This window comes from Schistocerca cancellata, unplaced genomic scaffold (genome assembly GCF_023864275.1).
Source record: "Schistocerca cancellata isolate TAMUIC-IGC-003103 unplaced genomic scaffold, iqSchCanc2.1 HiC_scaffold_826, whole genome shotgun sequence".
NCBI classification, from domain to species: Eukaryota; Metazoa; Arthropoda; class Insecta; order Orthoptera; family Acrididae; genus Schistocerca; species Schistocerca cancellata.
In genome coordinates, this window is record NW_026046837.1 from 1 (window position 1) to 13,471 (window position 13,471).

General features: G+C 50.1%; 23 non-coding genes across 23 annotated transcripts; all 23 read right to left on the bottom strand.

The window, feature by feature from the left end:
• Positions 1-196: 196 nt before the first annotated feature.
• Positions 197-268, bottom strand: Trnat-cgu (transfer RNA threonine (anticodon CGU)). The gene has a single exon. It is a non-coding gene; the product is annotated as a tRNA-Thr (tRNA).
• Positions 269-958: 690 nt separating this feature from the next.
• Positions 959-1,032, bottom strand: Trnan-guu (transfer RNA asparagine (anticodon GUU)). The gene has a single exon. It is a non-coding gene; the product is annotated as a tRNA-Asn (tRNA).
• A 333-nt stretch (positions 1,033-1,365) lies between these two features.
• On the bottom strand, positions 1,366-1,437 carry Trnat-cgu (transfer RNA threonine (anticodon CGU)). Its single transcript has one exon. It is a non-coding gene; the product is annotated as a tRNA-Thr (tRNA).
• Positions 1,438-2,127: 690 nt separating this feature from the next.
• Trnan-guu (transfer RNA asparagine (anticodon GUU)) lies at positions 2,128-2,201 on the bottom strand. The gene has a single exon. It is a non-coding gene; the product is annotated as a tRNA-Asn (tRNA).
• A 333-nt stretch (positions 2,202-2,534) lies between these two features.
• Trnat-cgu (transfer RNA threonine (anticodon CGU)) lies at positions 2,535-2,606 on the bottom strand. Its single transcript has one exon. It is a non-coding gene; the product is annotated as a tRNA-Thr (tRNA).
• A 690-nt stretch (positions 2,607-3,296) lies between these two features.
• Trnan-guu (transfer RNA asparagine (anticodon GUU)) lies at positions 3,297-3,370 on the bottom strand. Its single transcript has one exon. It is a non-coding gene; the product is annotated as a tRNA-Asn (tRNA).
• Positions 3,371-3,703: 333 nt separating this feature from the next.
• Trnat-cgu (transfer RNA threonine (anticodon CGU)) lies at positions 3,704-3,775 on the bottom strand. Its single transcript has one exon. It is a non-coding gene; the product is annotated as a tRNA-Thr (tRNA).
• A 690-nt stretch (positions 3,776-4,465) lies between these two features.
• Trnan-guu (transfer RNA asparagine (anticodon GUU)) lies at positions 4,466-4,539 on the bottom strand. Its single transcript has one exon. It is a non-coding gene; the product is annotated as a tRNA-Asn (tRNA).
• A 333-nt stretch (positions 4,540-4,872) lies between these two features.
• Trnat-cgu (transfer RNA threonine (anticodon CGU)) lies at positions 4,873-4,944 on the bottom strand. The gene has a single exon. It is a non-coding gene; the product is annotated as a tRNA-Thr (tRNA).
• A 690-nt stretch (positions 4,945-5,634) lies between these two features.
• Trnan-guu (transfer RNA asparagine (anticodon GUU)) lies at positions 5,635-5,708 on the bottom strand. The gene has a single exon. It is a non-coding gene; the product is annotated as a tRNA-Asn (tRNA).
• A 333-nt stretch (positions 5,709-6,041) lies between these two features.
• On the bottom strand, positions 6,042-6,113 carry Trnat-cgu (transfer RNA threonine (anticodon CGU)). Its single transcript has one exon. It is a non-coding gene; the product is annotated as a tRNA-Thr (tRNA).
• Positions 6,114-6,803: 690 nt separating this feature from the next.
• Trnan-guu (transfer RNA asparagine (anticodon GUU)) lies at positions 6,804-6,877 on the bottom strand. Its single transcript has one exon. It is a non-coding gene; the product is annotated as a tRNA-Asn (tRNA).
• A 333-nt stretch (positions 6,878-7,210) lies between these two features.
• Positions 7,211-7,282, bottom strand: Trnat-cgu (transfer RNA threonine (anticodon CGU)). Its single transcript has one exon. It is a non-coding gene; the product is annotated as a tRNA-Thr (tRNA).
• Positions 7,283-7,972: 690 nt separating this feature from the next.
• Trnan-guu (transfer RNA asparagine (anticodon GUU)) lies at positions 7,973-8,046 on the bottom strand. Its single transcript has one exon. It is a non-coding gene; the product is annotated as a tRNA-Asn (tRNA).
• A 333-nt stretch (positions 8,047-8,379) lies between these two features.
• Positions 8,380-8,451, bottom strand: Trnat-cgu (transfer RNA threonine (anticodon CGU)). The gene has a single exon. It is a non-coding gene; the product is annotated as a tRNA-Thr (tRNA).
• Positions 8,452-9,141: 690 nt separating this feature from the next.
• Positions 9,142-9,215, bottom strand: Trnan-guu (transfer RNA asparagine (anticodon GUU)). The gene has a single exon. It is a non-coding gene; the product is annotated as a tRNA-Asn (tRNA).
• A 334-nt stretch (positions 9,216-9,549) lies between these two features.
• On the bottom strand, positions 9,550-9,621 carry Trnat-cgu (transfer RNA threonine (anticodon CGU)). Its single transcript has one exon. It is a non-coding gene; the product is annotated as a tRNA-Thr (tRNA).
• Positions 9,622-10,311: 690 nt separating this feature from the next.
• On the bottom strand, positions 10,312-10,385 carry Trnan-guu (transfer RNA asparagine (anticodon GUU)). The gene has a single exon. It is a non-coding gene; the product is annotated as a tRNA-Asn (tRNA).
• Positions 10,386-10,718: 333 nt separating this feature from the next.
• Trnat-cgu (transfer RNA threonine (anticodon CGU)) lies at positions 10,719-10,790 on the bottom strand. Its single transcript has one exon. It is a non-coding gene; the product is annotated as a tRNA-Thr (tRNA).
• Positions 10,791-11,480: 690 nt separating this feature from the next.
• On the bottom strand, positions 11,481-11,554 carry Trnan-guu (transfer RNA asparagine (anticodon GUU)). The gene has a single exon. It is a non-coding gene; the product is annotated as a tRNA-Asn (tRNA).
• A 333-nt stretch (positions 11,555-11,887) lies between these two features.
• Trnat-cgu (transfer RNA threonine (anticodon CGU)) lies at positions 11,888-11,959 on the bottom strand. Its single transcript has one exon. It is a non-coding gene; the product is annotated as a tRNA-Thr (tRNA).
• Positions 11,960-12,649: 690 nt separating this feature from the next.
• Trnan-guu (transfer RNA asparagine (anticodon GUU)) lies at positions 12,650-12,723 on the bottom strand. The gene has a single exon. It is a non-coding gene; the product is annotated as a tRNA-Asn (tRNA).
• Positions 12,724-13,056: 333 nt separating this feature from the next.
• On the bottom strand, positions 13,057-13,128 carry Trnat-cgu (transfer RNA threonine (anticodon CGU)). Its single transcript has one exon. It is a non-coding gene; the product is annotated as a tRNA-Thr (tRNA).
• Positions 13,129-13,471: the final 343 nt, after the last annotated feature.

Sequence of the window (13,471 nt, forward strand, 5' to 3'; positions counted from 1 at the left end):
GAATGACATCGCCAAGCATGACATTCTACTACAAAATGCATACAAAACAGTGTTCCGCCTACACATTCAGTAAACCTCTGATGCAAGTAGAGCATTCTTTATCGGTTGTAGAACTTCCCCTTCATTCAGTGCACTGCCATTTGTTAGATGCTGCTCGAGCTAGCTCTGCTCTCAGCAGCAACGTTAAAAAAATGAATGCCTTCTGTGAGGGTCGAACTCACGACCCCTGGTTTACGAGACCAGTGCTCTACCACTGAGCTAAGAAGGCCGCAGCTTTGCCTTCGTGAGCTACTCCCGAATTGTCACGTCATCATACTGAATCTTACAGCCCTCGACCAGATATCGGATTTGACACACACATGCTGCTGGGGGTGTCCACCTTACCGTTTTCCAAGTCTCTTCACTGTTTCACCCTTACGATCGACGACGAGCGTCAAGCCACAAAAGGTTTGCGGTCTGCGAAAAACTTGACCTAGTGCACAGCTGGTGGGATAGCGTGGCTCTACTGTAAGACGCGCCTTTCGACTCCTCTCTCCGGCTACAGTATGCTGTCGTCCACAGTGGCACTGAAGTTGCCCATTGGGCTTCATGTAAGGCGACTGCACGCCGCTCGGCCAACAGCGGCCTACTGCAGACCGACACTTAAGAGACGCCAAATGCAGATCGACATCGAGAGAGAGGCCCTGTCACATGGCACTCGCGGTGTATACGCTGAAATGAAATGTAAATAATACATCTTTTGTAGTGGTCGTCGCTCTATTGCAGTGTCACACATGCCGAATGAATAGGAAAACAGTAGAACGTCCGCATAGGGCCATGCTTTTACCTCCACTGTCACGTGGCTGAATGTGTATAACGCTGTGTGGCATCATTCAAACACAGCCAAACTGTCACTCTAGCTGTGTATCTCTATCAAAGTGGACATATGTCTTCACCTCGGTGGCGATTAAAACGATTTCGCCCCCGGGTGGGCTCGAACCACCAACCTTTCGGTTAACAGCCGAACGCGCTAGCCGATTGCGCCACGGAGGCCTTGACTTGCGGTCACTCCTGCTCTCTTTATCAATGCAACTCGTATACTTTCTGCAGGCACCTCGCAGAATGGTAGTATCTGCTTACGCCTCTTCACATGGATAACGTGCATGCACACTGTAGCGGAGCTCATTACCGAATGACATCGCCAAGCATGAAATTCTACTACAAAATGCATACAAAACAGTGTTCCGCCTACACATTCAGTAAACCTCTGATGCAAGAAGAGCATTCTTTATCGGTTGTAGAACTTCCCCTTCATTCAGTGCACTGCCATTTGTTAGATGCTGCTCGAGCTAGCTCTGCTCTCAGCAGCAACGTTAAAAAAATGAATGCCTTCTGTGAGGGTCGAACTCACGACCCCTGGTTTACGAGACCAGTGCTCTACCACTGAGCTAAGAAGGCCGCAGCTTTGCCTTCGTGAGCTACTCCCGAATTGTCACGTCATCATACTGAATCTTACAGCCCTCGACCAGATATCGGATTTGACACACACATGCTGCTGGGGGTGTCCACCTTACCGTTTTCCAAGTCTCTTCACTGTTTCACCCTTACGATCGACGACGAGCGTCAAGCCACCAAAGGTTTGCGGTCTGCGAAAAACTTGACCTAGTGCACAGCTTGTGGGATAGCGTGGCTCTACTGTGAAACGCGCCTTTCGACTCCTCTCTCCGGCTACAGTATGCTGTCGTCCACAGTGGCACTGAAGTTGCCCATTGGGCTTCATGTAAGGCGACTGCACGCCGCTCGGCCAACAGCGGCCTACTGCAGACCGACACTTAAGAGACGCCAAATGCAGATCGACATCGAGAGAGAGGCCCTGTCACATGGCACTCGCGGTGTATACGCTGAAATGAAATGTAAATAATACATCTTTTGTAGTGGTCGTCGCTCTATTGCAGTGTCACACATGCCGAATGAATAGGAAAACAGTAGAACGTCCGCATAGGGCCATGCTTTTACCTCCACTGTCACGTGGCTGAATGTGTATAACGCTGTGTGGCATCATTCAAACACAGCCAAACTGTCACTCTAGCTGTGTATCTCTATCAAAGTGGACATATGTCATCACCTCGGTGGCGATTAAAACGATTTCGCCCCCGGGTGGGCTCGAACCACCAACCTTTCGGTTAACAGCCGAACGCGCTAGCCGATTGCGCCACGGAGGCCTTGACTTGCGGTTACTCCTGCTCTCTTTATCAATGCAACTCGTATACTTTCTGCAGGCACCTCGCAGAATGGTAGTATCTGCTTACGCCTCTGCACATGGATAACGTGCATGCACACTGTAGCGGAGCTCATTACCGAATGACATCGCCAAGCATGACATTCTACTACAAAATGCATACAAAACAGTGTTCCGCCTACACATTCAGTAAACCTCTGATGCAAGTAGAGCATTCTTTATCGGTTGTAGAACTTCCCCTTCATTCAGTGCACTGCCATTTGTTAGATGCTGCTCGAGCTAGCTCTGCTCTCAGCAGCAACGTTAAAAAAATGAATGCCTTCTGTGAGGGTCGAACTCACGACCCCTGGTTTACGAGACCAGTGCTCTACCACTGAGCTAAGAAGGCCGCAGCTTTGCCTTCGTGAGCTACTCCCGAATTGTCACGTCATCATACTGAATCTTACAGCCCTCGACCAGATATCGGATTTGACACACACATGCTGCTGGGGGTGTCCACCTTACCGTTTTCCAAGTCTCTTCACTGTTTCACCCTTACGATCGACGACGAGCGTCAAGCCACCAAAGGTTTGCGGTCTGCGAAAAACTTGACCTAGTGCACAGCTGGTGGGATAGCGTGGCTCTACTGTAAGACGCGCCTTTCGACTCCTCTCTCCGGCTACAGTATTCTGTCGTCCACAGTGGCACTGAAGTTGCCCATTGGGCTTCATGTAAGGCGACTGCACGCCGCTCGGCCAACAGCGGCCTACTGCAGACCGACACTTAAGAGACGCCAAATGCAGATCGACATCGAGAGAGAGGCCCTGTCACATGGCACTCGCGGTGTATACGCTGAAATGAAATGTAAATAATACATCTTTTGTAGTGGTCGTCGCTCTATTGCAGTGTCACACATGCCGAATGAATAGGAAAACAGTAGAACGTCCGCATAGGGCCATGCTTTTACCTCCACTGTCACGTGGCTGAATGTGTATAACGCTGTGTGGCATCATTCAAACACAGCCAAACTGTCACTCTAGCTGTGTATCTCTATCAAAGTGGACATATGTCATCACCTCGGTGGCGATTAAAACGATTTCGCCCCCGGGTGGGCTCGAACCACCAACCTTTCGGTTAACAGCCGAACGCGCTAGCCGATTGCGCCACGGAGGCCTTGACTTGCGGTTACTCCTGCTCTCTTTATCAATGCAACTCGTATACTTTCTGCAGGCACCTCGCAGAATGGTAGTATCTGCTTACGCCTCTGCACATGGATAACGTGCATGCACACTGTAGCGGAGCTCATTACCGAATGACATCGCCAAGCATGACATTCTACTACAAAATGCATACAAAACAGTGTTCCGCCTACACATTCAGTAAACCTCTGATGCAAGTAGAGCATTCTTTATCGGTTGTAGAACTTCCCCTTCATTCAGTGCACTGCCATTTGTTAGATGCTGCTCGAGCTAGCTCTGCTCTCAGCAGCAACGTTAAAAAAATGAATGCCTTCTGTGAGGGTCGAACTCACGACCCCTGGTTTACGAGACCAGTGCTCTACCACTGAGCTAAGAAGGCCGCAGCTTTGCCTTCGTGAGCTACTCCCGAATTGTCACGTCATCATACTGAATCTTACAGCCCTCGACCAGATATCGGATTTGACACACACATGCTGCTGGGGGTGTCCACCTTACCGTTTTCCAAGTCTCTTCACTGTTTCACCCTTACGATCGACGACGAGCGTCAAGCCACCAAAGGTTTGCGGTCTGCGAAAAACTTGACCTAGTGCACAGCTTGTGGGATAGCGTGGCTCTACTGTGAAACGCGCCTTTCGACTCCTCTCTCCGGCTACAGTATGCTGTCGTCCACAGTGGCACTGAAGTTGCCCATTGGGCTTCATGTAAGGCGACTGCACGCCGCTCGGCCAACAGCGGCCTACTGCAGACCGACACTTAAGAGACGCCAAATGCAGATCGACATCGAGAGAGAGGCCCTGTCACATGGCACTCGCGGTGTATACGCTGAAATGAAATGTAAATAATACATCTTTTGTAGTGGTCGTCGCTCTACTGCAGTGTCACACATGCCGAATGAATAGGAAAACAGTAGAACGTCCGCATAGGGCCATGCTTTTACCTCCACTGTCACGTGGCTGAATGTGTATAAGGCTGTGTGGCATCATTCAAACACAGCCTAACTGTCACTCTAGCTGTGTATCTCTATCAAAGTGGACATATGTCATCACCTCGGTGGCGATTAAAACGATTTCGCCCCCGGGTGGGCTCGAACCACCAACCTTTCGGTTAACAGCCGAACGCGCTAGCCGATTGCGCCACGGAGGCCTTGACTTGCGGTTACTCCTGCTCTCTTTATCAATGCAACTCGTATACTTTCTGCAGGCACCTCGCAGAATGGTAGTATCTGCTTACGCCTCTTCACATGGATAACGTGCATGCACACTGTAGCGGAGCTCATTACCGAATGACATCGCCAAGCATGAAATTCTACTACAAAATGCATACAAAACAGTGTTCCGCCTACACATTCAGTAAACCTCTGATGCAAGTAGAGCATTCTTTATCGGTTGTAGAACTTCCCCTTCATTCAGTGCACTGCCATTTGTTAGATGCTGCTCGAGCTAGCTCTGCTCTCAGCAGCAACGTTAAAAAAATGAATGCCTTCTGTGAGGGTCGAACTCACGACCCCTGGTTTACGAGACCAGTGCTCTACCACTGAGCTAAGAAGGCCGCAGCTTTGCCTTCGTGAGCTACTCCCGAATTGTCACGTCATCATACTGAATCTTACAGCCCTCGACCAGATATCGGATTTGACACACACATGCTGCTGGGGGTGTCCACCTTACCGTTTTCCAAGTCTCTTCACTGTTTCACCCTTACGATCGACGACGAGCGTCAAGCCACCAAAGGTTTGCGGTCTGCGAAAAACTTGACCTAGTGCACAGCTTGTGGGATAGCGTGGCTCTACTGTGAAACGCGCCTTTCGACTACTCTCTCCGGCTACAGTATGCTGTCGTCCACAGTGGCACTGAAGTTGCCCATTGGGCTTCATGTAAGGCGACTGCACGCCGCTCGGCCAACAGCGGCCTACTGCAGACCGACACTTAAGAGACGCCAAATGCAGATCGACATCGAGAGAGAGGCCCTGTCACATGGCACTCGCGGTGTATACGCTGAAATGAAATGTAAATAATACATCTTTTGTAGTGGTCGTCGCTCTACTGCAATGTCACACGTGCCGAATGAATAGGAAAACAGTAGAACGTCCGCATAGGGCCATGTTTTTACCTCCACTGTCACGTGGCTGAATGTGTATAAGGGTGTGTGGCATCATTCAAACACAGCCAAACTGTCACTCTAGCTGTGTATCTCTATCAAAGTGGACATATGTCTTCACCTCGGTGGCGATTAAAACGATTTCGCCCCCGGGTGGGCTCGAACCACCAACCTTTCGGTTAACAGCCGAACGCGCTAGCCGATTGCGCCACGGAGGCCTTGACTTGCGGTCACTCCTGCTCTCTTTATCAATGCAACTCGTATACTTTCTGCAGGCACCTCGCAGAATGGTAGTATCTGCTTACGCCTCTTCACATGGATAACGTGCATGCACACTGTAGCGGAGCTCATTAACGAATGACATCGCCAAGCATGACATTCTACTACAAAATGCATACAAAACAGTGTTCCGCCTACACATTCAGTAAACCTCTGATGCAAGTAGAGCATTCTTTATCGGTTGTAGAACTTCCCCTTCATTCAGTGCACTGCCATTTGTTAGATGCTGCTCGAGCTAGCTCTGCTCTCAGCAGCAACGTTAAAAGAATGAATGCCTTCTGTGAGGGTCGAACTCACGACCCCTGGTTTACGAGACCAGTGCTCTACCACAGAGCTAAGAAGGCCGCAGCTTTGCCTTCGTGAGCTACTCCTGAATTGTCACGTCATCATACTGAATCTTACAGCCCTCGACCAGATATCGGATTTGACACACACATGCTGCTGGGGGTGTCCACCTTACCGTTTTCCAACTCTCTTCACTGTTTCATCCTTACGATCGACGACGAGCGTCAAGCCACCAAAGGTTTGCGGTCTGCGAAAAACTTGACCTAGTGCACAGCTTGTGGGATAGCGTGGCTCTACTGTGAAACGCGCCTTTCGACTCCTCTCTCCGGCTACAGTATGCTGTCGTCCACAGTGGCACTGAAGTTGCCCATTGGGCTTCATGTAAGGCGACTGCACGCCGCTCGGCCAACAGCGGCCTACTGCAGACCGACACTTAAGAGACGCCAAATGCAGATCGACATCGAGAGAGAGGCCCTGTCACATGGCACTCGCGGTGTATACGCTGAAATGAAATGTAAATAATACATCTTTTGTAGTGGTCGTCGCTCTACTGCAATGTCACACGTGCCGAATGAATAGGAAAACAGTAGAACGTCCGCATAGGGCCATGTTTTTACCTCCACTGTCACGTGGCTGAATGTGTATAAGGGTGTGTGGCATCATTCAAACACAGCCAAACTGTCACTCTAGCTGTGTATCTCTATCAAAGTGGACATATGTCTTCACCTCGGTGGCGATTAAAACGATTTCGCCCCCGGGTGGGCTCGAACCACCAACCTTTCGGTTAACAGCCGAACGCGCTAGCCGATTGCGCCACGGAGGCCTTGACTTGCGGTCACTCCTGCTCTCTTTATCAATGCAACTCGTATACTTTCTGCAGGCACCTCGCAGAATGGTAGTATCTGCTTACGCCTCTTCACATGGATAACGTGCATGCACACTGTAGCGGAGCTCATTAACGAATGACATCGCCAAGCATGACATTCTACTACAAAATGCATACAAAACAGTGTTCCGCCTACACATTCAGTAAACCTCTGATGCAAGTAGAGCATTCTTTATCGGTTGTAGAACTTCCCCTTCATTCAGTGCACTGCCATTTGTTAGATGCTGCTCGAGCTAGCTCTGCTCTCAGCAGCAACGTTAAAAGAATGAATGCCTTCTGTGAGGGTCGAACTCACGACCCCTGGTTTACGAGACCAGTGCTCTACCACAGAGCTAAGAAGGCCGCAGCTTTGCCTTCGTGAGCTACTCCTGAATTGTCACGTCATCATACTGAATCTTACAGCCCTCGACCAGATATCGGATTTGACACACACATGCTGCTGGGGGTGTCCACCTTACCGTTTTCCAACTCTCTTCACTGTTTCATCCTTACGATCGACGACGAGCGTCAAGCCACCAAAGGTTTGCGGTCTGCGAAAAACTTGACCTAGTGCACAGCTTGTGGGATAGCGTGGCTCTACTGTGAAACGCGCCTTTCGACTCCTCTCTCCGGCTACAGTATGCTGTCGTCCACAGTGGCACTGAAGTTGCCCATTGGGCTTCATGTAAGGCGACTGCACGCCGCTCGGCCAACAGCGGCCTACTGCAGACCGACACTTAAGAGACGCCAAATGCAGATCGACATCGAGAGAGAGGCCCTGTCACATGGCACTCGCGGTGTATACGCTGAAATGAAATGTAAATAATACATCTTTTGTAGTGGTCGTCGCTCTACTGCAATGTCACACGTGCCGAATGAATAGGAAAACAGTAGAACGTCCGCATAGGGCCATGTTTTTACCTCCACTGTCACGTGGCTGAATGTGTATAACGCTGTGTGGCATCATTCAAACACAGCCAAACTGTCACTCTAGCTGTGTATCTCTATCAAAGTGGACATATGTCTTCACCTCGGTGGCGATTAAAACGATTTCGCCCCCGGGTGGGCTCGAACCACCAACCTTTCGGTTAACAGCCGAACGCGCTAGCCGATTGCGCCACGGAGGCCTTGACTTGCGGTTACTCCTGCTCTCTTTATCAATGCAACTCGTATACTTTCTGCAGGCACCTCGCAGAATGGTAGTATCTGCTTACGCCTCTTCACATGGATAACGTGCATGCACACTGTAGCGGAGCTCATTACCGAATGACATCGCCAAGCATGAAATTCTACTACAAAATGCATACAAAACAGTGTTCCGCCTACACATTCAGTAAACCTCTGATGCAAGTAGAGCATTCTTTATCGGTTGTAGAACTTCCCCTTCATTCAGTGCACTGCCATTTGTTAGATGCTGCTCGAGCTAGCTCTGCTCTCAGCAGCAACGTTAAAAAAATGAATGCCTTCTGTGAGGGTCGAACTCACGACCCCTGGTTTACGAGACCAGTGCTCTACCACAGAGCTAAGAAGGCCGCAGCTTTGCCTTCGTGAGCTACTCCCGAATTGTCACGTCATCATACTGAATCTTACAGCCCTCGACCAGAAGTCGGATTTGACACACACATGCTGCTGGGGGTGTCCACCTTACCGTTTTCCAACTCTCTTCACTGTTTCACCCTTACGATCGACGACGAGCGTCAAGCCACCAAAGGTTTGCGGTCTGCGAAAAACTTGACCTAGTGCACAGCTTGTGGGATAGCGTGGCTCTACTGTGAAACGCGCCTTTCGACTCCTCTCTCCGGCTACAGTATGCTGTCGTCCACAGTGGCACTGAAGTTGCCCATTGGGCTTCATGTAAGGCGACTGCACGCCGCTCGGCCAACAGCGGCCTACTGCAGACCGACACTTAAGAGACGCCAAATGCAGATCGACATCGAGAGAGAGGCCCTGTCACATGGCACTCGCGGTGTATACGCTGAAATGAAATGTAAATAATACATCTTTTGTAGTGGTCGTCGCTCTACTGCAGTGTCACACATGCCGAATGAATAGGAAAACAGTAGAACGTCCGCATAGGGCCATGCTTTTACCTCCACTGTCACGTGGCTGAAGGTGTATAAGGCTGTGTGGCATCATTCAAACACAGCCTAACTGTCACTCTAGCTGTGTATCTCTATCAAAGTGGACATATGTCATCACCTCGGTGGCGATTAAAACGATTTCGCCCCCGGGTGGGCTCGAACCACCAACCTTTCGGTTAACAGCCGAACGCGCTAGCCGATTGCGCCACGGAGGCCTTGACTTGCGGTTACTCCTGCTCTCTTTATCAATGCAACTCGTATACTTTCTGCAGGCACCTCGCAGAATGGTAGTATCTGCTTACGCCTCTTCACATGGATAACGTGCATGCACACTGTAGCGGAGCTCATTACCGAATGACATCGCCAAGCATGAAATTCTACTACAAAATGCATACAAAACAGTGTTCCGCCTACACATTCAGTAAACCTCTGATGCAAGTAGAGCATTCTTTATCGGTTGTAGAACTTCCCCTTCATTCAGTGCACTGCCATTTGTTAGATGCTGCTCGAGCTAGCTCTGCTCTCAGCAGCAAAGTTAAAAAAAATGAATGCCTTCTGTGAGGGTCGAACTCACGACCCCTGGTTTACGAGACCAGTGCTCTACCACAGAGCTAAGAAGGCCGCAGCTTTGCCTTCGTGAGCTACTCCCGAATTGTCACGTCATCATACTGAATCTTACAGCCCTCGACCAGAAGTCGGATTTGACACACACATGCTGCTGGGGGTGTCCACCTTACCGTTTTCCAACTCTCTTCACTGTTTCACCCTTACGATCGACGACGAGCGTCAAGCCACCAAAGGTTTGCGGTCTGCGAAAAACTTGACCTAGTGCACAGCTTGTGGGATAGCGTGGCTCTACTGTGAAACGCGCCTTTCGACTCCTCTCTCCGGCTACAGTATGCTGTCGTCCACAGTGGCACTGAAGTTGCCCATTGGGCTTCATGTAAGGCGACTGCACGCCGCTCGGCCAACAGCGGCCTACTGCAGACCGACACTTAAGAGACGCCAAATGCAGATCGACATCGAGAGAGAGGCCCTGTCACATGGCACTCGCGGTGTATACGCTGAAATGAAATGTAAATAATACATCTTTTGTAGTGGTCGTCGCTCTACTGCAGTGTCACACATGCCGAATGAATAGGAAAACAGTAGAACGTCCGCATAGGGCCATGCTTTTACCTCCACTGTCACGTGGCTGAATGTGTATAAGGCTGTGTGGCATCATTCAAACACAGCCTAACTGTCACTCTAGCTGTGTATCTCTATCAAAGTGGACATATGTCATCACCTCGGTGGCGATTAAAACGATTTCGCCCCCGGGTGGGCTCGAACCACCAACCTTTCGGTTAACAGCCGAACGCGCTAGCCGATTGCGCCACGGAGGCCTTGACTTGCGGTTACTCCTGCTCTCTTTATCAATGCAACTCGTATACTTTCTGCAGGCACCTCGCAGAATGGTAGTATCTGCTTACGCCTCTTCACATGGATAACGTGCATGCACACTGTAGCGGAGCTCATTACCGAATGACATCGCCAAGCATGAAATTCTACTACAAAATGCATACAAAACAGTGTTCCGCCTACACATTCAGTAAACCTCTGATGCAAGTAGAGCATTCTTTATCGGTTGTAGAACTTCCCCTTCATTCAGTGCACTGCCATTTGTTAGATGCTGCTCGAGCTAGCTCTGCTCTCAGCAGCAACGTTAAAAAAATGAATGCCTTCTGTGAGGGTCGAACTCACGACCCCTGGTTTACGAGACCAGTGCTCTACCACTGAGCTAAGAAGGCCGCAGCTTTGCCTTCGTGAGCTACTCCCGAATTGTCACGTCATCATACTGAATCTTACAGCCCTCGACCAGAAGTCGGATTTGACACACACATGCTGCTGGGGGTGTCCACCTTACCGTTTTCCAACTCTCTTCACTGTTTCACCCTTACGATCGACGACGAGCGTCAAGCCACCAAAGGTTTGCGGTCTGCGAAAAACTTGACCTAGTGCACAGCTTGTGGGATAGCGTGGCTCTACTGTGAAACGCGCCTTTCGACTCCTCTCTCCGGCTACAGTATGCTGTCGTCCACAGTGGCACTGAAGTTGCCCATTGGGCTTCATGTAAGGCGACTGCACGCCGCTCGGCCAACAGCGGCCTACTGCAGACCGACACTTAAGAGACGCCAAATGCAGATCGACATCGAGAGAGAGGCCCTGTCACATGGCACTCGCGGTGTATACGCTGAAATGAAATGTAAATAATACATCTTTTGTAGTGGTCGTCGCTCTACTGCAATGTCACACGTGCCGAATGAATAGGAAAACAGTAGAACGTCCGCATAGGGCCATGTTTTTACCTCCACTGTCACGTGGCTGAATGTGTATAAGGGTGTGTGGCATCATTCAAACACAGCCAAACTGTCACTCTAGCTGTGTATCTCTATCAAAGTGGACATATGTCTTCACCTCGGTGGCGATTAAAACGATTTCGCCCCCGGGTGGGCTCGAACCACCAACCTTTCGGTTAACAGCCGAACGCGCTAGCCGATTGCGCCACGGAGGCCTTGACTTGCGGTCACTCCTGCTCTCTTTATCAATGCAACTCGTATACTTTCTGCAGGCACCTCGCAGAATGGTAGTATCTGCTTACGCCTCTTCACATGGATAACGTGCATGCACACTGTAGCGGAGCTCATTAACGAATGACATCGCCAAGCATGACATTCTACTACAAAATGCATACAAAACAGTGTTCCGCCTACACATTCAGTAAACCTCTGATGCAAGTAGAGCATTCTTTATCGGTTGTAGAACTTCCCCTTCATTCAGTGCACTGCCATTTGTTAGATGCTGCTCGAGCTAGCTCTGCTCTCAGCAGCAACGTTAAAAGAATGAATGCCTTCTGTGAGGGTCGAACTCACGACCCCTGGTTTACGAGACCAGTGCTCTACCACAGAGCTAAGAAGGCCGCAGCTTTGCCTTCGTGAGCTACTCCTGAATTGTCACGTCATCATACTGAATCTTACAGCCCTCGACCAGATATCGGATTTGACACACACATGCTGCTGGGGGTGTCCACCTTACCGTTTTCCAACTCTCTTCACTGTTTCATCCTTACGATCGACGACGAGCGTCAAGCCACCAAAGGTTTGCGGTCTGCGAAAAACTTGACCTAGTGCACAGCTTGTGGGATAGCGTGGCTCTACTGTGAAACGCGCCTTTCGACTCCTCTCTCCGGCTACAGTATGCTGTCGTCCACAGTGGCACTGAAGTTGCCCATTGGGCTTCATGTAAGGCGACTGCACGCCGCTCGGCCAACAGCGGCCTACTGCAGACCGACACTTAAGAGACGCCAAATGCAGATCGACATCGAGAGAGAGGCCCTGTCACATGGCACTCGCGGTGTATACGCTGAAATGAAATGTAAATAATACATCTTTTGTAGTGGTCGTCGCTCTACTGCAATGTCACACGTGCCGAATGAATAGGAAAACAGTAGAACGTCCGCATAGGGCCATGTTTTTACCTCCACTGTCACGTGGCTGAATGTGTATAAGGGTGTGTGGCATCATTCAAACACAGCCAAACTGTCACTCTAGCTGTGTATCTCTATCAAAGTGGACATATGTCTTCACCTCGGTGGCGATTAAAACGATTTCGCCCCCGGGTGGGCTCGAACCACCAACCTTTCGGTTAACAGCCGAACGCGCTAGCCGATTGCGCCACGGAGGCCTTGACTTGCGGTCACTCCTGCTCTCTTTATCAATGCAACTCGTATACTTTCTGCAGGCACCTCGCAGAATGGTAGTATCTGCTTACGCCTCTTCACATGGATAACGTGCATGCACACTGTAGCGGAGCTCATTAACGAATGACATCGCCAAGCATGACATTCTACTACAAAATGCATACAAAACAGTGTTCCGCCTACACATTCAGTAAACCTCTGATGCAAGTAGAGCATTCTTTATCGGTTGTAGAACTTCCCCTTCATTCAGTGCACTGCCATTTGTTAGATGCTGCTCGAGCTAGCTCTGCTCTCAGCAGCAACGTTAAAAGAATGAATGCCTTCTGTGAGGGTCGAACTCACGACCCCTGGTTTACGAGACCAGTGCTCTACCACAGAGCTAAGAAGGCCGCAGCTTTGCCTTCGTGAGCTACTCCTGAATTGTCACGTCATCATACTGAATCTTACAGCCCTCGACCAGATATCGGATTTGACACACACATGCTGCTGGGGGTGTCCACCTTACCGTTTTCCAACTCTCTTCACTGTTTCATCCTTACGATCGACGACGAGCGTCAAGCCACCAAAGGTTTGCGGTCTGCGAAAAACTTGACCTAGTGCACAGCTTGTGGGATAGCGTGGCTCTACTGTGAAACGCGCCTTTCGACTCCTCTCTCCGGCTACAGTATGCTGTCGTCCACAGTGGCACTGAAGTTGCCCATTGGGCTTCATGTAAGGCGACTGCACGCCGCT